At 42.7% G+C, this 21,919-nt stretch overlaps 1 protein-coding gene across 2 annotated transcripts in view; it reads right to left on the reverse strand.

Moving 5' to 3' along the window:
- The window catches only part of ATP8B1 (ATPase phospholipid transporting 8B1), a 119,612-nt gene extending 98,456 nt beyond the window's left edge, over nt 1-21,156 (reverse strand). Inside the window, exon 1 of one of the 2 annotated variants that reach the window (XM_039544811.1) lies at nt 20,875-21,156. The gene's annotated coding sequence lies outside the window, so the exon portion shown is untranslated. The remainder of the gene's footprint in view (nt 1-20,874) is intronic. The other variant, XM_039544809.1, reaches the window with a different exon arrangement.
- Between the last annotated feature and the right edge of the window lie 763 nt (nt 21,157-21,919).

A 21,919-nucleotide genomic window follows, 5' to 3' on the forward strand; every position in this document is an offset into this window, starting at 1 on the left:
TTGCTATCCCCTTAACTACTTAAAATACACCTGTTATAGTTAATCAATTTATATCTGGTTTATAATATTACCCAGTTTATGGGATTTCTAACTGGGGGGCAGGAGGCGAGAAGTTGTGTACATCCTCCTCCATACTGAGGGAAGAAGCAAATTTCACATAATTTTGGGTTTGTACTCCAAGGAAGGGTGGACATCTGGGTGCTGTGGCAAGCCCCTTAAGCTGAGCCTTCTCAGAACGGATCTCTGTCTCTCTCTCTCTGTGCAGCTGGGTGTGGCCCTGCTTGCTTGCTCAGCTGGTAAAGGCTGGGGAGCCTAGCCCAGCAATATGAGGTAAAAGGGGGCCCAGTCTGGCAGAATAGTCTGACTTAGTGGCATCCCAGCACATCAGGAGACATCCCAGGAGGTCCAGCCCATCATATTCTTAATATTGCCACTGAAATAAATGCAGCCCAGGATCTAAAACATTAGATTTTTAAAAACCATTAGTCCATGCTAGCTACCATTTTCAGTAGGTATTTCTTTCTTGGGGGCTGCAAAAGTCATCTGAAGAAAAAAGTATAATGAAACAATCGCATTCCTGAAATGCTGAAAAGTACCAATAGTGTGTCCTTCAACAGCAGTTATGTTATCTGGATGGGGACAGAGGATTTCTCACGTGCTTTCCAAGGAGAGAGAAAATATAATGTGGCTCTTGTTACTGAATTGGCAGGACCTGCAGCCAATCAGGAGCAGCAGCCCAGGAACAGTAGTGGCAGAGAGAGGACAACACTTGAGGATCTGTACACTGGGATCAACAGGAGGAGCTAAGAGCAGTTTGACTCTGAGGGAATTGGAGGAACGGGCTATTGAGCAGGAGCAACAGGCTATGGAACGCGAGGAACGTTTTTTCCCCAAAGACAGGAGGGATTAATGGTCCAGTTCTTGGAGCAGGATGCATAGTTCAGGGAATGGGAGCTTTCCCAAAGATACCAGGACCATGCCCTGTTGCTGTCCCTCAGCGGTGGTGATGGAATGGATTTGAGTCATGCCGGCCACTCAGTATCCAAGAGCTGACAAATCCTCCTCTTGTATTTGCTGCTCAGAGAGAGGACCTGCCCCCCAGGATAGGCAGGGAGGCTGCAGGACTCCAGGCATAATGCCCTGCACCGATACCCAAAACTCCTCCTGAGGGAGCCCTGTGACTGCAGGAGTGGAACAATGAGCCCAAGAGACTGTGCCTGAAGGCCAGTATGTGTCTGGCCTCTAAACCTCATTCAGGAGACACCCAAACATTTTCTGCAGCCTTTCCCCCAGGGTCCAGGGAGAGAGAGAGATCAGGGTCACAGGCAGTCAAGTGTTAATGTTATTTGAGTAGTCTGATCCATTCTGTTTTAATTCTCAGTTCCTTTTTTAAAAAATATGTTCAGAGTTACACTACATGCACTAGTTTAAGTTAATGTTTGTTTCCTTTACTTGGGTGGACCCTTTATTTGGGCGGTGGTGAAAGGGTATGTTTTTGTCCCCCTTTTATGTGTTGATCCCACCAATTGGTGCCCTGGGTTCCACAACTGTCCAGAACCAAAGAACTGCCAGGTCCTCCTTGTACCGCCCAGAACCATGCCCACAAACCACTACCACCACCCCCGTCCACCCAGGTATCTGTGACTATAAGTGGAGACGCGCTGGAAGTGCAATGTGCACGGAAATAACAGGTAACCCTGTTGACTGCGGCTCGGGGGAGACTGACAGAACAGGAAGGACACAGTGAAGTAACCGTGCCCTCACATACTGAACAGCACTAATATGGCCCCTCCTCCTAGTCCAGAACACCATGACTGCTTTGAACCAGGGGGGTTGCTCACAGTTAATAGCCAGTAAGTGCCCTTATGCCTGCACACAATCACAGTCCCCAGAAAACTGTTGTAAAAGCCACTCCCTAGCCCTTCATTAACTGTTCTCAAGCATCCTTCAGGCACTGAGTAACCTCCCTAAGAGCTGTGAAAATTAACATAAAATGAAAGAATAATAAGTGCAATTTAACTAGGCAGACACCCTCTTTAGGACAATCACAAACCAAAAGGTGTTATACTGTGTTTAAGTCATTACCTAAATGACGAACTAATGACTGGAGCGGGATGGACAAAATGGTACACTGAAGCATAAGTGAGTGGAAAAAAGTTCCCTCTTCCGTTTTCACAACAGCTGCATGCTTTGTTTGGGACCAGGCTGATGTCAACACCTGCCCACCCACTGTTCCAAGACATAGGCACAAATTGCATCTGGCTCACTGTGATCCAGCACCAGTATAAACAGTCACTGGATCAGGCCATCTGTAACCGCTTTGCAAGTCAGTCCAGTCCTGTGCCCACTCTGTTCTAAAGTACTCACCTTTTGTCTCACAAATGTTATGAAGTGCACAGCACACCACAATAATGTGGATGGCATTGGCCACAATGGCATCCAGCCAGCTGCCTAGATATTGCCAGTAAGCTTTCACCCATCCAAAGGGGCACTCCACTACCATTCTGCAGCAGCTTAGTTGGTAGCTGAGCTCTTGTTTTGCTGGATCTTTCATGTCAGGGTTTCATTAGCCAGGGTAGCAGCAGATATGCAGGGTCCCCCAGAATACCTATGGGCATGGAGACACTGTACAGAACCATGTCATTTCTGGGAAATAAAGTCCCTTCCTCTCCTTCAAGTACAGTCCAGATCTCTTCAGTATCCTGGCATCATGAACCTTTCCTGTGCGTCCAACATTAGTGCTCAGAAACCTGCCTTTGTGGTCCACCAGGCCTTTAAGAAGTGAATAGCACCTTTTCCAACTGATGTGCTCAATTGCTTCTTTTGAGGGGCAAAGTATGGGAATATGGGTATCACCATGCAGTTAAGAAACCCCATTCTCTACAACCCAGCTGTAATATCCAGAACTTTGGTGACGGCAGCCCACCATGGACAGATGAGAGTATCAATAGCTTTGCAAACCTGCACCACCATGACCCTGACAGTAGACTTCCCCACACCCAAGTGGTTTGCAAGTGACTAGTAGCTCCAGTGTTGCCATCTTCCACAGAGCAATAGCCATTTGCTTCTGAAGGTCTCTGGAACCAAATGTTCTGCTGCTGTAGACTGGGGCCAACTCCTCTAAGGTGACCAGATAGCAAGTGTGAAAAATTGGGACAAAGAGTGGTATGTGTGTGGGGGAGAAATAGGAGCCTATATATATAAAAAAAGCCCCAAATATCAGGACTGTCCCTATAAAATCGGGACATCTGGCCACCCTAAACTCCTCACAGAGCTCCAGGAACGTCTTCATTCTGAAGTTCGGCAGCCACTGCTCATCATCCCAGGTTTCCATGATGATGTGATCCCACCCAATTGTGCTAGTTCTTCTGATCCAGAAGTGGTGGTCCACCCACAGACATACAATCACACCACCAGAAATCTCCTGCATCTTTATGTCATAAGGCATCAGTGGATCAGTCACCGTCCCGGTCACCTATCTTTGGCTTGTGACAGGGGTAAAGGGAATGGAATCTAAGATTCTCACCAGTTGCCTACTGTAACACAGACACATTTGTCCTGCAAGAGGGAGTGGGAGCAAAACCACATCATTGGCCATTTGCTCCATGTCTTCCACCAAGTTGGGCAGCAGAGAGGAGTGGGAGTTGCCATTGCCAGCGCACAGCAAGGAGGATCCTAGAGTGTCTCCTATGATGCACTGAATCCTGGGATACCACCTCTGAAATGATAGTGCTAACCTCATGTACCAAAAAAGGCAGCATTGTCGTGATATACCCTCATATCAAGCATATCCCCCACATCCAGAACAGCATATCTGGACGTTTGGCATGGGTATAGGGTATATAGGTGAGCATACATACAGTCCAGTACCCATGTCCAGATACCAATGTAGACATAGTTTAAGGTGTGCTTATAAGCATAAACTAGATACCCATGCAACAGGAACATTATTTTTAAGTAAATGTTAACAGAATTTTGCTGCATTGATCCAACAGTTTAACGCCAACCTGTTTTAGGATCTATAAATAGGAGCTTTGCTTTGCCACTGACTTAAATGAGTGCAAGATTGGGCCCTAACATAATTTACAAAAAGCTTAAGCGAGACAAGGTAGGCGAGGTAAATCTTGTATTAGGCTAACTTCTGTTGGTGGAAGATTCAAGCTTTCGAGCTGCACAGAGCTCTTCAAGTCTGGGGAAGGAAATCAGGTCTGGAGAAGGAAGACACTCTGAAGAAGAGCTCTGTACAGCTCGAAAGCATGCATCTTACACCAACAGAAATTGGTCTAATAAAAAATTTGCCTCACTTACCTCGCCTCTCATATATCCTGGGACCAACACAGCTACAAAAATGCTGCAAAAAAAAAAATAGTCTTAAGGAGAGTTTAGAACGCCTTCTTGAGACTAGTCGCAAGTTGCAGGGCTTGAGGTACCCGCCAACAATATTGTAAACTTCAAAGCAGTGTGGCCAAGGAAATAGAGCACCAGAGTCCTGGGTATTATTCCTGACATTGCCACTGATAAGTCAGTTCACATCTGTACCTCACTTTCCTCACCTGTAAAACAAGGATAATGATTAGAGCTGCCTGAAGAGTTGATTTTTTTTTTTTTTTTTTAATTTCCAACAAACCAAACAAAGTTTGGGGCTGACCCAAAAGAAAATGGCTGGCAAATCAAAGTTTAAAAAAATCATTTTAAGTAGAAACTTTTTTTTGCCTGAAATGAAGTGTTTAATTTTGATTGAACATTTTTAATGTTTTTTTTTAATGATTTTAAAATTAAAGGAAATTTCAAAACCAAAAGTAGATTTGAATCAAAGAGATAGAACACTACAATTTAATTTTTTTTCCTTCAACTGAAACAGTTCAGCAAAATCAACTCAAATTTTCAAAATGTTTCAATGTCACCAAACTTATAATTTTTTTTACCGAAAAAGTTTCACTTGAAATAATTTCCCTCAATTCTGATTATGATCTCTACCTCATTTTGCTCTGAAATCTCTGGATGAAAAGAACCATACAAGAGCTAGTTTTTATTATTATTATTATTATTATTATTGAATTCATTTAGCAGGGTTGTATTTTTGTTTGTTTGTTTTTAAATCTCTGGTAAAAGCATGCATAGCTATGGGGCTTAAACTGTTCACAGCAATAGTACACTGGGGTAAAATCCAAGCTACAAAGGGATGAGGAATAAACTATAAACTGCTCAGTCACCTTTGCTAGAAATAGCAATTCTGATATTTGGCACATTCACACTGAAGTTCAGATGCATGAAAGGGGAGCAGAATGGAATTGTTCTATTTATACCATAAATCAACCACCTTACGTTTGGCTCTCAAACCTAGAAGAAATAATAGTTGATTGACACTGAATTTCCCCATCCCCATGTGTGCGAAGCCTCTAAGAAGCCAATAAATAATTAACATTAAAAAATTCTTTGCATTGTTTCCAGCACATTAGCTCATTTAAATTAAATCATGATATTCCTTTGAAATACATATCACTTCCATCTGTAAATTGAGGCAGACAGGTTAAATGCCTTGTGGCATTTACAACTCCAAATTTCTTAACTATAAGTGCTCCTCTTAAAACACTGCAGAACCACGTTAGTGAAGACACTACCTATGCAAAAGAGAAGGCTTCTCTATCGGTGTAGGTAATCCTCCTCCACAAGAGGCAGCAGCTAAGAAATAGGAGAATTCTCCCATCAACCTAGCACTGTCTACACTGGGGGTTAGGTTGGTTTAACTGTGTTGTTCAGGAGGTGTGGATTTTTTCACACCCTTGAGTGACTGTTATACTGATCTAATTTCCTAGTGTAGGCCAGGCATATATGCACAGTCCTCTATATCACAGATATCTGTCCTTGCAACTAAGACTATGGCTACGCTATAGAGCTTACAGTGGTGTAGCTGCACTGATGCAGATGTACCACTGTAGCGCTGCTAGTGCAGACGCTCTAAGCCTACAGGAGAGAACTCTCCTATCAACTTAATTACTCCAGCCCCCACAAGCGGCGGTAGCTATGTTGGCGGGAGAAGCTCTGCCACCAACATAGCACTGTCCACACCAGTGCTTAGGTCAGTGTAACTTACATCGCTTGGGGAAGGGGGTATTCACTCCCCAAGCAACTTAACTTATGTCAACTTAAGATGCAGTGTGTACACAGCCTGAGACTCATGCAGCGCTATGGACAATAAAGCATTCATTACTGACTGTGGGGATTGCACCAGAGATAAAATGGGAGGGAACACCACACACCACAGCCATGATCTTTTAAGTTCTCTGTTTCAAAAGCAGTAAAAGGCAAGAACCCAGTTCTTTCATTCCCCTTTGCCCATTTTTTGTTTTTAGGGCAGTGTTCCAATATCAGGATTTTTCTTTTTATGGGCCCCAGAGGATCCATCTACAGCCATTCTTGTTTCAGGTAAGACAAGGCCCTCCACTTGGAAAGCAGTTTCAAATTCATTCCTCAGATTACACAGCTTAAATCAGGGGTTCTCATACTGGGGGTCGGGACCGCTCAGGGGGTCGCGAGGTTATTACATGGGGGGTTGCAAGCTGTCAACCTCCACCCCAAGCCCCGCTTTGCCTCCAGCATTTATAATGGTGTTATAAATTAAAAACCCTTTTCATATATTTAAGGGGGTGAGGGGCCGCACTCAGAGGCTTGCTACGTGAAAGGGATCACCATACAAAAAAGTTTGAGAGCCACTGGCCTAAATCATCCACATTTAAAAAAAAAAATACAGCTTTTGTTGAAAGGGCTTTGCAATTTAAAATAATAATAATTTAAAAAAAAAACACACATTAAGAGGGCAAACTAGTGTAAATGGAGGTGTACGTGCCCTTTTGCCCATAGAAGCACAAACTCAGGAGAGCTAGAGTAGTCTCTGAAATTCACAGCAGTGGGGCAGATTTTTCTGAAACTGCACTCCATTCTTCTTTCAGACAAGCGACAGTGTTGTCAATTGTTATTTTATTGCAAGCCCTGAAATATTTCATGGTTTTAATAAAGACCCAGCTCCTGGAGTCGTGTGGTTAGATGAGAACACAGCTTTCCTTATAAAAGAAAGTTTCTAATCCTCCTGGTTACGGAGAAAAGATTGAAAACAAACGACTGACAGCTCAGACAGAAAAAGAAAGAACCCACTTTTTTTGAAATCTCATGATTTTGGGGGCCTGATTTACAATTTTGGGGTTAACAATTCAGAAGCAGCTGGAGGTGCATCCTTCTACCAATCTCATGGATCCTCTGTAAGCCCATAACACATTTGGAGACAACAGCAAGTTTAAAGTAGGGAAGGTTGCCCGGTTTATAAATCTACCCAGAAATTTTCTACATGATTAAGGGACAATTTTCACAAAAAAAAAAAAGAGTAAGCATCTTACCTGAAGGGCAAATTTTTAGATAATCTCTCTATAAAAAAAAAAAAAGTAATATCCAGCTTCGCCACAGAGCACTGCATTCCAGGGTGTGTCTCCGTCAATGCTCACACAACTCTCCTGTGTCACAGCTTACCCCAAACATGTTTATACTGATTGGAATGAACTAAGTCTCAGTTTATAAGCCTAAACACACAAAAGTAAAATGAGTGATGAAGTGAGAGTTTGCCAACCACCATTTTCAATTTACTACACTCACACAAAAAATGACAGAGGACACTCACTGAGCCTAGACTGCACTTCAGGTTAGGCATTTCTACTCTTAATGTGTTCCACCACTAGACAGGACTGAACAGGTAGCTTGCTCTATTTGCATCTCATTAGAGATCTGTTCAGCTGTTGATTGTACCCTGCTCTTAAGTAAAGGAAAACATCAGCTGAATTCAGGAAGCTTTTCCTAATAGTGAAATTATTTTCAGTTATTTTGGGGGGGTCAGGTACAGGGGAAATCTCTTCAAGGAAGTTGTGGACAAAGTTTTATTGAACCGTACTGCTGAGAAAAAGCCTATACTATATTTAATCAATAACAGAAGTGACATATTATCCACTCCATCTTCCAAAAACGCACATGCTTTTAGATAAGTGAATTGCATTGAATATCTTGTGCATGCTACAGTATATGAAAATGACTTTCTTCCATTGCAAAATAATGTTATATTACAGAAGCTGTATATCTTTAGAGAAGATAGACACAAAGATAAAATGTGTAAATGCTCTTTTCCAAAAAACTAGCAACTTGAAAAACCAGACAGTGTGGGCCAGATGATTAGCAAGGGGATATGTGGCTTTCAGCTCACAGCTAAAGCTGTATTGCTGAAAAAAGATCAGGGTGTTTAATTCACATTATGCTATTATAATCAGGCTACAGTCACCTGCAACTAATTGTACAAGATCCAGAGCAAAGTTAATAGTGACTGCATTGCAAATATTTCCTTGGTAACTGTAGACACTTTGTACCTCAGATATTCCCAGAAATACCTCAAAACCCAAAATGGGCTACTTGGGAGGATGCTCATTCTAAATGTATCATTAAATATAGAAAAATATACAACAGATTAGCATTTGCTGTTCCCTTCATTAGTTCTTCAATTAAAGGTAACTTTTTAAGTTTTGATATGTCATGAATGCATCTTACATTGTTATTATTAGAGACAGCATGATCTAGTAGTGCACAGGGCACTGGACCAGGAGTCAGAAGTCCTAGATTAGTGGTTCTCAATCTGCAGCCCAATCAGCACAAAGCTGCGGTTCATGTGATATCCTCAGGGCCATACAGGTAGTATTGGATACAGCCCACAATGGTAAATAGGTTGAGAACCACTGTCCTAGATTCTACTTCCAGCTCTGCTACTGACCTGCTTAGTAGCTCCAGGTAAGTGACTTCAACCGCTCAGTGCCTCAGTTTCCCCATTTGTAAAATTGAGATAATGATCCCCTGTAAAGGGCTTTGACATCTACATGTGAAAAGAACTACATAATTGCTAAGTATTATTTCAAATCAAATCATATCTCCAGAGAAGGAAATAAGTAGCAAAAGTAATAGGAATACACTAACACTAGTCCTGAAATATGTGGGATATGTTTGCCTATGGGTAGGATACTACCAAATGTGAAAAATGCATCATGGATCGTGAAATCTGGTCTCCCCCATGAAATCTGGCATTTTGTGTACTTTTACCCTGTACTATACTGATTTCACAGGGGAGATGAGTATTTCTCAAACTGGGGGTCCCAATCCAAAAGGGAGTTGTGGGGCAGTCACAAGGCTATTGTAGGGGGGTTGCAGTATTACCATCTTTACTTCTGCTCTGCCTTCAGAGTGGGGCAGCTGGAGAGTGGTGGATGTTGGCCAGCCACCCCGCTGTGAAGGTAGTGCCACAGCCAGCAGCAGTGCAGAAGTAAAGGTGGCAATACCATGACACCCTGATTTCTGTACTGCTGCTGGCAGTGGCACCGCATTCAGAGCTGGGCTCCCAGCCAGCAGCTGTGGATCTTCCTGCAGCTGGAGAAGGTTCCTGGAGGTGGGTCTGACCCAGCCCTGGGAGCAGCCTCTGCAGGGGAAGATGTCTCATTCCTGACCAGCCTGACCAGGACCAGCAGCTGGAGACCAGGATATGGTAGGAGCCCTCGGCTGGGCACCCCCAGCCCTGCCCCTCCCTGGCTCCCAGCCCAGCACCCCGGTGCTCGGAAGTTAAAGGGGCCTTGGGCTGGGGGGGAAAGGGGACCAAGGGAATCCCCCCCCCCCCCAATCACAGTACTCTGGGCAGTCGCCCACCCATAATGCTGGCCCTGCCCCACCCCCAAAAGTGAGGACCCCCTCCATATCACACCACCCTCATTTCTGCGCTGCTGCTGGCAGTAGTGCTGCATTCAGAGCTGGGGGCCCGGCCAGCAGCTGCTGCTCTCCGGCCACACAGCTCTCAAGGCAGCGCCACCTCCAACAACAGCACAGAAAGTAAGGATGGCATCACTGCGACTCCCCTACAATAGCTGAGACACCCCATTACCTCCTTTTGGGTTGGGACCCCCATGGTTACAACACCTTGAAATTTCACATTTAAGTATCTGAAACTGAAATTTACAATTTTTAATATCCCGTGACCGTGAAATTGACCAAAATCGACCATGAATTTGGTAGGGCCCTACCTATGGGTAGATCATGGGGAGGGGGAGATGAACCTGGGATCTCTGGATCTTAAAAGAATAAGCTTCTGCAGATACATTTGTGAAACCAGAGATCCACATCTGAGCAATTAAGCTTATGGAGTAGAATTAGAGTCTGAGGTCATTTCAACATTATAATGTACTTTGCATGCTGTTTGATACAACACTCAGCAAAATAACTGTAGATAGTCTGAGAGTAGATAAGAATGACGGTCTTGTTAATCATGAATATACAATGTTCTCTTGTATTCATCAAGGTTGTTTTGGTATACAACAGTGAGACAAGCTTTAAGGAATTGGATTGCACAATTAGATAAACTTTGTACAAGCCAAATTTTGGGCTCAGTTTCACTCATGCAACTTCACTGATATTACGGGGGTTGATGTAACTGAGGGCAGAATATGGCTCAGCAGGAATCTGTCACACAGTGCAGTGAAGTCAGCCGGAGTATGGAATTCATTACCACAGGCCATTATGCCAAATGGCATAGCTGAATTTTTAAGCAAGGCTGGATAATTGTACTTCTAGTAATGACGCTTAGGGATAGGCATGCTACTGTAAAATAAGGGTGATCAAATCATGCTGAAGGGTGTAGCCTGAAGTATTAAGGAAGTAAATCTTTTTCACTGCAACTAGCTAGGAGCACTATGTGAGATTTCATCTTCCTTAGAACAATCATGCATTAGTTCATGCCAGAGATACAGGAGAAATTTGGAAATTTCAATTCCAAGAGGTAAAATTAAAGAGACCAGAGCATGGCCTTGATGGACTGTGGTCTAATGAAAGTATAAAGCAATTTTAGAAATTCAGGTGCAGTAAGTTACCAGAGGCAAACAGCATGTATTTCCACAGGGAGTTTTTTTTTGTTTGTTTGTTTTGTTTTTTAAAGAAAGTGTGGAATAGAGAGACTGACAATATATAATATCCACAAAACAGTAGTTGCTGATAATTAGAAAGCTCCTAATGTGACTTTTTTTAAAACGATGCCATAGGAATTACAAACCAGTGCATCTCTTACCTCACTATTGGGGAAACTGCTGGAAAGTGTAGATGAAGACAGCTTTCAACAGCTGCACTAGACTAACTTGGTAGGGCAATTTAATTGCATGACTTCTGTAAAATAAACCTAACCTGTTAAGAGGTTTCCTTCCCTACTTAAAAAAAGTTTTAGGACAGTAGTTAAAGGTGGACCCAGGAGATAATTTGTCTTTTCAAGACTTTTAATGAGATCCTTCCAAAAAATTAATAATAATAAATAACAGAATAAGGGACAAAGTCTTGGCAAGAATTAAACATTTGCTGAGCAATGGGAAAGTTATAGTGAGCAGCTACATAAGTGCTAAAATTTCAAGGCTATTAACAGAGGCATATGGAGAGAAAAGAATGACCTATCAGCACGTATGGAAATGCACTTGAACATATTTGTGACAGAAGGAAAATTAAAGATGTTTACTAGATGTCAGGGGCTCCCTTAGGCCTAGCCTATACTAGAAAATTAGGTCAGCATAACCACATTGCTCAGGGGTGTGAAAAATCCACACCTCTACATTGTCTTAACTACACTCCTTCAGTCCTTGTGTAGACCGCGGTAAGTAGGTAGACAGAAGAATTCTTCCATTAACCTAACTACTGCCTCTCAGGGAGATGGATTACCTACATTGACAGGAGAATCAATCCCGTAAGCATAGGAAGCTCTACAGCGGTGCAGCTGTACTTGTGTAGCATTTTAAATTAGATACTCTCTTAAAACAGGTACAGTCAGCATCTGTCTGTTAATACAGTTCCCCAGGGTCCTACATTGGAATCAGTTATTTAATTTATTTAGAGAATAAAATAAAATAGCTTGTGAGCTTGTATTTCTGCCATAAGTGGATTTGTTTAGTAAAATGCACAGAATTAAAAAAAAATGCTCCAGATAATCTTAAATTCGCTGGGGATGTTGGACAGGAAAGATGGTTCAGTGATTAGAGCACTTGGGAGAGCCAGGTTTATTTCTCTACTTCACCAACAGCTGCTTGTGTGACTGTGGGCAAGTCACTTAGACTCTCTGTGCCTTAGTTCCCCACAAAATGGACATAATAGTACTTTCCTACCTCACAGGTATACTGTGAAGGTAAAACCATTCAAGATTGTGAGGTGCTCGATACTTCAGTGACGGGGGCCACAGAAGTACCTAAAAGAGACAGAATTCACAATAGCAGATGCAGCTTAACTTGGTTGTACGTAATGTAGAAAAAGCATAAATGGACTCCAAGTCTGGAGGAAAGAGACTTGAGTCATCATGGGTTGCTCAATGTAGTATTTGCTCAGTGCACAACCAGGATGGCCAGGTGTATTAAATTGATAGAAAAATCAATGTCAAAGAAGAACAATTAAATAGCATACTTTAATTTGGCATGTTAAATTAAATTCCCAACCTCACCTTAAGGAAAATATAGCTAAAACTGACAAGCAACATGCATATAACAGAAATTACAAAAGCGAGGGTTAATTGAAAAGGGAATCAGAAGATTATTGTATCACCATTAGAAGCAAACTCTAGCATTGCACAATTAGATAGGAATAATGAAGAAGTTTTCACATTTCTATTACTCTCCCGATAGTTGACAGTGGTCTGATCCAATAGGGCAGATCCTATGTTCCCTCTACTACAAATCACTGAACAGCAGTGCACCTTTGACATTAAAAGTGCCAAATAGCTGGCACAGCATGTACTCTACAAGCCAAGTTGTATTTGTATCTTTAAGCTCTCTAACTTCAAAAGGAATGAAAATGGAGCTTCCAAAGTTTGTTGTTGTACTCAGCCAAGATGCAAGAGGTGTAAAGTGACATAGTTTAACTGAAGTCAGTTAGAGTATGTCTTCACTAGCAACATTAAAGCGCTGTGTGTAGCTACCAGCGCACTGTCTACACTGTCACTTAACAGCGCTGAAACTTGCAGTGCTCAGGGTGGTGGTGGTGGGGGGGTGTTCACATCCCTGAGCGAGAAAGTTGCAGCACTGTAAAGTGGCAGTGTAGACAAGGCCTTAGACTGATGGCACTACACCAGTTTACATTAGCTGAGGATCAGGCCTCTGGTCCCTGGGTTAATACTATAATTCAGTCTCTGGAGGGCCAATTTTCAATCCTTTGAAGTTGTACTTGTATCTTTAAGATCTCAGCCCAAGTACATCTGGTTTAGTCCCACATGATTTATTCAACATACTCCATTGAAAGCAATGGAGAGGAATTTTAGCCAATTTGTTTGGTGCTATAAGCTATATTTAGGATACCTACAAAGATATACATGGGAAATAGAACCCAAACCCCCGGCATAGGCAAATAAACTGTATGCAATTCAGGTAGGTAATACAAATAAACAAACATAAATCTCTCAGACCCCTTAGAAGCAATAATTTCATGATAGTCAAACTACAGAACTAAGGCAGAATAATACACAGGTGTCAAGTATCATAGGGGTAGCCATGTTAGTCTGGATCTGTAAAAAGCGACAAAGAGTCCTGTGGAACCTTATAGACAGGTGTCAGGCTCAGTCTACACTGCACCAGGAAGTACAGAACTGTTTCCAGTAATAGAGAGCTCTTTAATCTAGCAGCAAAGGGCTTAATGAGATCCAGTGGTTGGAAGTTGAAACAAGACAATGACTAGAAATAAGATGCAAATTTTGGCTGTGAGATTAGTTAATTATTGGAAGAATTTAGCTAGGGATGCGTGGATTCGCCATTCCTTCCAGTCTTTAAATAAATACTGAATATCCATCTAAAACAGTGGTTCTCAAACTTACTTGATCAGGCCCCCATCACACACATACACACCCTGCCACCCAGCTCTGAAGGAAGAGCGGAGAGCAGTGGCTGCTGGCTGAGTGCCCAGCTCTGAAGGCAGCACTGGGCCAGCAGCAGCAGCACAGAAGTAAGGGAAGCAACGTGAAATGTGATATATTTGTCAATATCGCTTTTCACAGCAGACTAAGCTCCCCATTGCCACCTTTACTTCTGCGCTGCTGCTGCCACCCTGGGGCTGACAGCCGGAGCCCCGCCACCTCCTGGTGAGAGATTGGGGGGGGGGGTGCGCGCAGGGGGAGGTAGGGTGACCAGACAGCAAATGTGAAAAATCGGGACAGGAGGTGAGGGGTAATAGGAGCCTATATAAGAAAAAAGACCTAAAAATCAGGACTGTCCCTATAAAATCAGGACATCTGGTCACCCAGGAGGCGGAGGCGAGGTATAGAGAGTGGTTGGGGGGAAGGAGAGCCAGAGCTTGGGTGGCAGCTGTCCCCTTTATCCCTGTCTCCCAGGTGTGCATGACCCTTCTGCATGAGTCCCAGCCACCCAGGGCTGACAGCCAGAACTCTTAAATAAATAAAAAGCACATAGCTCATGCCTCCCTTGATACATTCCCATGCCTCCCTTGGGAGGCCCGCCCCATATCTTGAAAACAGGTGATCTAAAAGATAACCTATCGCACAAACAGAAATTATGGGCTTGATGTAGATTTTACTGGGTGAGTTTCACAGGTCTGTGTTATGGAGAGCGTCAGACTTTAAATTATCATAATAGTTTCTTCTGGTCTTAAACTCTATGAATTTATTTTTCACATGAATAATAAAGCTGTTTATTTAAGGAAAACCACATACAAGCACACAAACAAGTCAAGTCAAGATATGGACAAATTGGAGAAGGTCCAGAGAGAGCAACAAAACTGATTAAAAGTCTAGAAAACATGACCTATGAGGGAAGATTGAAAAAACTGGATTTGTTTAATCTGGAGATGAGATGACAGAGGGGACATATCAGTTTTCAAGTACATTAAAAGCTAATTACAAGGAAGACAAAAAATTGATCTGCTTAACCTCTGAAGATAGGACAAGAACAATGGGCTTAAATTGTAGCAAGGGCACTTTCGGTTGGACATGAGGAAAAACTTCTTGTCAGGATGGTTAAGCACTGGAATAAATTGCCTAAGGAGACTGTGGAATCTCCATCGTTACAGATTTTTAAGAAGAGATTAGACAAAAATCTGTCAGGGATGGTCAAGATCATACTTAGTCCTGCCATAAGGGCAGAGGACTGGACTAGATGACCTCACAAGGCCCGTTCCAGTCCTACGATTCTATGCATATATCCATTTTCTATTAGACATAGAAGCTTTTTAAAGACATAACCAGAAAAAATATGTACAATCTTTGACAATTACATTCTGCTAGCAAATAAAGTCAGAGATTGCAACTAAGCAAAAACAAAAAAAACTTAAGCTATAAAATGTTCTTAACATGTTTTTTCATTAATATAGTTTTTGCCACCATTATGAATGAGAAAATTTGACAATGACTATTCTCTTTAAAATGCTCAAATTTGTACTGTTTAGTAATGATTATGGAAACATACACACATACCCCCACCCCTTCATACCCCTGACCTCAAAAGTGGGCACCATTCACAATAGAGACCACTAAAAAAAACAAAAAACAATTTCCTAGAACAGTTTGCCTCCCATTCACAACTTTACAAAAGTGTAAAGAAAAGTCAAAACTACATCTAGGCAAATAGTAGGGAAAGCATCTCATGCCAGGGTAACACTAATACAACAGGTAACTTCACTTATGCTCTGGTTCCCTCTTCCTTTCTACACCCCCCCATCCCTCCCCAAATACACACACACACACACTTAAGCTTTACTCATAATAAGTATTTGGGGGATCAGGGTCTTAATCAGAGGGTCAATTTGTGTATGGGGGGGAGGAGTAGTTCACATGGCAGAAAAAGATTGACTTCACGTTCTGAAATTGCCTTCCTCTGCATTTCAGAGCAGCACCACTACATGTAATCAGTAGTGCACTCCTTATGTAGTCTCATTCTTCTTGTTTAGTCCAAATATCCATTAGCCTTTGGGCATTGCTTCTTTTGGTCCAAACATATCAAGCTTTTGGAAATATTATGATACTATCCCTCTAAGATGCCTGTTTTTAAATAAACCCTTTCAAATGTAGATGCCTCCGAACCATTCTCAGTTAACATGTTAAACATACCTTGCTGTGTTACCTGGGTAAACGCCACCAGGCAGTGCTAGGTTAGACACTTGTGGTCAGATTTATTCAGATACCCTATTATTTAATATCTTTTTAAAGAGCTGTCAGGTAATAGTTAAATAATGTAAAAGCTGAACACTTGCAACTTTCTCAAAGAAATGAGATAGAGGACAGGAAGTAGAGAGAGTTGTTCCATTGCTTCAAACTGGATTGTTCCACATTCTGGAGAAAGAGATATTAAGGAAGCTCCACTACTTCTAAATTAGAAGTCTTTGAGCGCCACTTTCATTCTGGTAACAGAACATATTCAGTAGTATAGTCAAGGGAAAACATGATTAAATAGAGTTTACCCTACTTCTCACTAGGGGAACATGGAGTTTAGTTTACCCAGTCCTTTTTTTCTACCACAACCCTACTGAATGTATCTCTAACATATTGACAGAGGTCAGGATGCTACAACATTCATTTGTGACTTTGTCACACTGTTGGTGTAGACGACCTGACATAAGATAGAATTAATGTGATTTGTAAAAGGTGTATTAATGTGATTTGCTGTAGGTGTATTTTATAACTGCATATATATGCCACAGATTTCCACCCATTCTTTTATTTAGTTAGCCCACAGATTTCTACCATAGCTCTGCTTTCTTTTTTTTATTTCCTTTTGGTGCCAGAAATGCTTGGGTGAGGTAATACTCATACTCACAGTTGTAGTAAACTAACGGGAGTTAAGATCAAATTGAGGGCTATTTAAAACTACATACACAAAAATTATGAAGAGATGTTAAATGTACCATTCTATTATGACTGTGGAGGACAAATAAGAGTTAAGATTTATAATGAAATACACTGTGCCTTCTTTATGTTAACTGTGTTTCCCTTCATTCACTCAGATGCTTTCTTTTGACTATACAGATTGATTGGGCTCTTGGGGGTTTATTGTCTCCAATTTTTCATGTACTGCTTAATTGTTTGTTTCTTGCTCACCTATCCCACTACTTCTATCTTTGTAGTGTTTCCACTCTATGCCATCCTGTTCGGTACTGTTTCTATGATTAAGACAAACATGTCCAGTAAACTTGCTTAAGTTCTCTGAAAAAGTTATCAAATTAAGATTAAAGTATAAATTCTTTCTGCTTTATAAGTCTGATATCCAACATGGCACAAAACTCTAGTGTGTTAGAGTTTTACAAGTGTCCTAAGGAGTCAAGATGTCGGAATACTTGTTAAGTAATACTTTTACATCTCCAGAGTGTTGATCAATACCCGTAGGAGATGGGTAATGAAGTTTTCTTTGCATTTTAAAGAAGGAGAAACAGATATGGAAAGGTTAGGAGATTTGCCCAAAGCCACATAGCAGAGATGAGATTAACATTCAGGAGTTTCTGGCTCAGTTCTTTTGCTCCAACAATCAGGATCAGACTCTTCCATTTAGCAGATGTTGGTTAAAGAAAACAGCCAAGGATAAAGATTGGAAATCCTTATGATTCCAATTTCCAAAAGCAGAATTTAAACCTATGGCAGACTGCATAATCAGGCCTAACACAACTAACAGACTGTCAAAATAAGGCCTGCATAACTACAGTAAAAAAAAATAGCAAATGAGTTCAGGCTAATTTGAATAGAAGCGGCAGGAAATGGCTCATTCAATTTAGTATTGCAAATTGCAAGACTAGGGACCAGAATACTCTCAGGAAGTCTCACAAGAGAGAACAAGCGAAGAACAAATCAAGTTACTGAAAGTAAGGCCACCTGAGTGTTTAGCACTAGTTTAAAAAAAAAAAAAAGGTTTGGGACATATGTCCTGGAGAATGAAGCATAAATTACTCCAACGCTACAAAAGTACTCAATCTTTTACTGGCAAGGGAATTCACATTTGGAATCTTCAGAGATTGAAATAAAGCAGACAGTGACCAAATCATCATGTTCACCGTGAGTTTGAGTTACTATTTAAAAACAAATCAACCACCAGCCATGATTTGATACCACACAATTTGACACTCATAAGCTCATACCAGGAGTTAGATTTCCAGGCTTTAATAAGAGCCTGTGCAGGATTTATTTTAGGAATGGGTTAGCTAGTAGTCCACTTGGTTTGTACTTGGCTCACTTTTCTCTTACCTTTTGTACAATATATTTACAACAGAAAAAGGTGATCACAAATCTGTAGAGTGACCAGATAGCAAGTGTGAAAAATCGGGATGGGGGTGAGGGGTAATAGGAGTCCATATTAAAAAAACCCCACAAATATCAGGACTGTCCCGATTTTATAGGGACAGTCCTGATATCTGGTCACCCTACAAATCTGAGAGCCTCCAGTACCCAGAAGTTCCTGGTACTATTATCTACGCAGCTACACACACAGTCCTCCTAACTGTAGCATCTGAGGTACTTCACTTCCTAAATATCTCTAGCATATTCTTAATCAAAAATTAGTTAGGATATTGTTTTGATAACTAACTCATCCAATTAAGCAATTATATTAGAACTTTTAGAGAAAAAAAAGCTAATGTTTTGGGGACATTATTTTAAATCTTAATAGGTAATAGACATGGAGTAGTAGGAAATCTGAACCAAAGAGACAATTAACCGAAAAGCTCAGAAGAATTAACACTAATTTTCTTTGGTTCACTATTACATTAGGTGTTCTAAATAGCGACAAACCTCACAGATGATATTCTTAGCAAGCTTTATTACGTGATTATAAATGTTCCTTAATAAGCACCGTTCTGTAGAAGACTATGTAAACATTGACTAATTAAAAACTATCTCACACCTGCAAGATAAATTACCACCATTTTATAGATGTGGAAACAAACAAAATTTAAGGGCCTTGCCCAAGGCCCCACAGCCTGATCCAGCCAGGATTATCAGAACTCACAGCTCTCAGTCCCCTCTTCCATTCCACCCTATCATCACCACAAGTAAGATGCACCAACCAATTACTAAACATTCCCTAAAATATAGTGAGGAGCTGCTTTTGTCATTAGAGTTTGAACTTCCATTTTTACATTCCCTATAAGTAAGTCTTTCAGGTCGGGATTACCTGCCTAGGTCTGTACAGCACCAAATTATACCGTTGGCACTCAAAACAAAACAAAACAAAAAAACCAGCACTAACAAAAATTGTTTACAACTGTAGGTGAAATACACTATACTTGTGACTCACAAAAAAGGATGTGACAGTCTGAAATTCTTGTAACATGTAAGCATTTATATAAACTTTAATATTTTGGCCAAATGTAAAGGTTAAGCATTGTTATTCCAATATATCTCATTTCCTTAGGAGAATAAAAAGGAAGAAAACCATCTCTTAGTTGACTAAGGAATTAATATACTGTAGAGTTTTCCTTCCTTTCTTATACTGTTGAGCTTTATAGAAAGTTATGTAGATCGAAATTGTTGCAGTCACAATGGAATCAGGCAATTATTGTTATATGGGAAAGGAAAAGGAAACTTTACCAATGAGCACAAGAAGTAGAGAGTCTTTTTTTTTTTAAACATACTGCAGCCTACACAGTGATACAGAAGCAGCATATTCTGGAGTCAAGGCAGGTGCATCATAATTTGCCTTTGTCCACCCAGTCCAGGGAAAGGAGAATGACGTGCATTTCTTTATTGTGCTGACAGACGGGGATTGAAAAGACATTTGAAAACAAACACCAGTAGGTTTGGCTTTTTTATTTCCTCCACCAGCTACAGCAACACATCAATGCAAGGCGCTTCTCCACTGAGTTAATGTTTACCTTAAAAAGTGATCATTCTGAAAATGAATCAGAACTGGCAGGTGCACTGGTCATTTAAACAAGCATGCAGTGCTGAAAGTGCACTATTAAGAGATTAGTGAATGTCCAGGAAAAATTTGATATTTTAGCTCTACACTATGTAAGTGATATTAATATTATTAAATATCTAGTTTAGTTTATGAAGGCCTCCAGCCTTCTATCCTGGATATCAACTACAGAAACCTCTGAGATTGAGGTAATTAGCACACAAACGCTGAAGGGAGACAGCACTTGCATCCTGAATCTAGCTGTGACCTGTTTGGATGCCTGTGGAGCAGCTACAAAAACCTGTTTGGCCTTCTCTGGTGATCGGTTGTGTGGCTCTGAACTTTAGTCTGGGTTCAGGCAGAGCCACTCCTCCCCCCACCGCTTGGCATGGGAGCCTCCATCCTTTGCATGGAGCTTGTGGCCTCGCTTTCTCGGGTCTCAGCAAGCCAACAGGAATAGCTCTCGGGGAAGCGAGCCGGGGCGCTGAGAGCCATTGAACCAAACTGTAAACCCTGTGTGTGAGGGCACCACTTCAAGCCAAGGGGTGCTGGCAGCACCTCTCCTTCCAGCACCTATGAAGCGAGCCCGGCGGAAGGGAAGGGGAGGATCAGGAGTCAGTGAAAGTTACTTCACCATTGTCGGCAGCGGGCTGGGTTTAAGCGGCGGGGAGCCGCGCTGGGGCGGCAGGAGAAGGGCAGGGCACTCATTGCCAAGCGGAGCGTGCGCCAGGGCGAGCGGCGTAAGGACACAGTTTGGGTTTGGTGGGAATTGGAACCGTTTAACCGCCCCCATCCTCAAGCCCCTCAACCCGCCTCCAGAGCCGGGGGCGGGGGAGCAGCACACGCCGCCGCTCCTGCCACCAGCCAGCGCTGCCCCGCACGGGGACCCCCATGTGCCCCTCGCCCCGGCTCAGGTGCGAGAGCCGCACCCGGCGAGCAGCGCCCTGCCTCCGCAGCCCCTTACCTCTCGCCGTAACTTGGGCTCCGGCGGCCCCGCTGGCTCCCGGCGGCGCTTTCCCGCCCTACACCTGCATGCTCCCCAGCGCGCCTCGCCCCGCTGCCAGGGCAGGGGCGCACCCGCCGGCCTGGGTTGGCTCGGACTCTCCCAGCCCTCCCTCCAATGGCGCTCCGCTCCCTTCGCGAGCTGGCTCGGGACTCGCCAAACTAGTTCCTCAACTCTACGCAAGGTGTCTGGCCGCAGGCGGGCAGGTTAGAGCCGGGTGGGGGTGTTCGCTTGTTTGGGCTCATCCTATTCTCGGGGGGGAGGATCCACCTCTGCAGCAGCTGCCCTGAAGCCCTAACGAAGCCCTTCCCCTAGCCAGGGAAGAGCCCACGTGACTCCCAGGTAATATCAGCGGCCACCGGAGCAGGAGATTTCCTCCCTTCCCCATCCCCGCCGCAGGGGAGCGGCCTGAGCTGTGGCTGATCTCTGGTTACACTCCAGAGAGAGGCACCAGCGGCTCAGGCGGAACCATGCCCGCTCCTCCTGTGCCCACCTCCCTGCCCAGGCCTCCCCGCTCCCTGAGGGGTTTGCAGGGGTTGGCTTGTTGTTATTGCCTGTGGCTCAAGGTTCCCAGCGGTACTCAGCCTTGCCTGGGGCCCTGCTTAAAAATAAATCTGAACAATGCCAGAATCATCTGAGGCAATTACTCATCTCTACCCCCGTCCCTCTATCTGTATCAGTTGCCTAATTCGGGACTTTCCTGTAGATGGGAGTTGGCTTTTTGTTTTGTTTCCCTTTGAAAGAAGGGGAACTAAACCCCGGGCTCTCTTTCACAATGTGTTTGTGTAGATTTGCATCTAATTATCTGTGGGGAAAGAAACAAGGGTTTTTGTTTGTTTTGGTTTTTAAGCTCATTCAGTTTTGGGATACAGTGAAACTTGTGCTAAGGGCCACTCCGTTTGATGTTAGGCCTAATTAGGGTGACCAGAAAGTAAGTGTGAAAAATAGGGATGGGGTGGGGAGTAATAGGTGCCTATATAAAACAACGCCCCAAATACTGGGACTG

Source organism: Mauremys reevesii, linkage group 6, assembly GCF_016161935.1.
Source record: "Mauremys reevesii isolate NIE-2019 linkage group 6, ASM1616193v1, whole genome shotgun sequence".
Lineage (NCBI taxonomy): Eukaryota > Metazoa > Chordata > Testudines > Geoemydidae > Mauremys > Mauremys reevesii.